The sequence below is a fragment of the Austrofundulus limnaeus genome, unplaced genomic scaffold, assembly GCF_001266775.1.
Source record: "Austrofundulus limnaeus strain Quisiro unplaced genomic scaffold, Austrofundulus_limnaeus-1.0 Scaffold434, whole genome shotgun sequence".
Taxonomy (NCBI): Eukaryota; Metazoa; Chordata; class Actinopteri; order Cyprinodontiformes; family Rivulidae; genus Austrofundulus; species Austrofundulus limnaeus.
Genome location: NW_013952836.1, coordinates 130,420 through 131,561, shown reverse-complemented (window position 1 = coordinate 131,561; position 1,142 = coordinate 130,420).

Below are 1,142 nucleotides of genomic sequence, written 5' to 3'. Positions count from 1 at the left end.
CCTCTCTGCTTTGGCTGTTTTTACACAACAATGTTTTTTAAAGGTTTTTAAGAAAAAAAAGTACATATTTTTATTAAAATTTCTCAAAAAAATGCTTCAGTTAAAAACATTTTGTTTATTTTTTTATCATGATAAAAAACAAAACAAAACCATAAGCAGGTCAGATGATGTGTGCTGTTCTCTGTCTGTCCACAGACTGACAGACAGCTTTCTGAACTCTGCCTTTTTTCTTCTCTCCTCCTCCTTCTGCAGGCAGAGAGAGAAATAAGGAGGCATTTTCTAATTGTTGTAAATTGCAGCCAATAAAAAACGTCTTGTCAATTATTTGCCTTTCTTTTTTTTTTCCTCTTCTTTTTGTGTCTTGTTTTAATTTGATCAGTCAAATGCGGGACTTTGTTTCAACTTGCACGACGCCGGGTCAAGAGTGAAACATGAGATAGTCCTGCACAGTTTGCCTGGGGGTAAATTACCTGCTGAGTATAACTGTCCTCTGTTGTGTGGATGAGAGAAGAGAGAGGAGCTGCTTCAGCAGCTCTCCTCCTGTCAGAGCGCGCAGCGCGTTCACCGAGGGACAGCGCACAGGAGCTACGGGCGCGCGCGTGTGGTGAAGGGAGGGTGTGAGGGCAATATTATTATTAATAATATTAATACTGTTGCCATTATAGTTGTACACTTAATAAGAAGTACAACCAAGGGCGACAGTTGGAGCATAAAAAAAGTGGGTTCGACAGGGGCACTTGATGGTCTGGAGGGAAAAGGGCAGGTGCTCGAGCACCACCTGACGTCTGTCTGTGCACGTCCCTGCTGCAGATGCACTGGAACGTCTGTGGGTTCAGATCCAGTCACAAGCGTTTAAATGTCAGCTGGATGTTGGAGCGCAGCCATATGAGATCATACCGTTGACTCTGAATTTCACTGAGGCCTGCGGCGATCACAGAGGCTTTGTGGTTGTTCTGGAGCGATGCTGAAATGAAACCTGATGCAGGAGAGGTGGGCGGCCTGCGTCTGTAGAAGAGGAAACAAAAAGCTGGCTTTAACGTGTGTGTCTGTGCTGTGCCCGTCCTTCTTCATTGTCTTTTCATCCTACTGGTGTGTGTGTGTGTGTGTGTGTGTGTGTGTGTGTGTGTGTGTGTGTGTGTGTG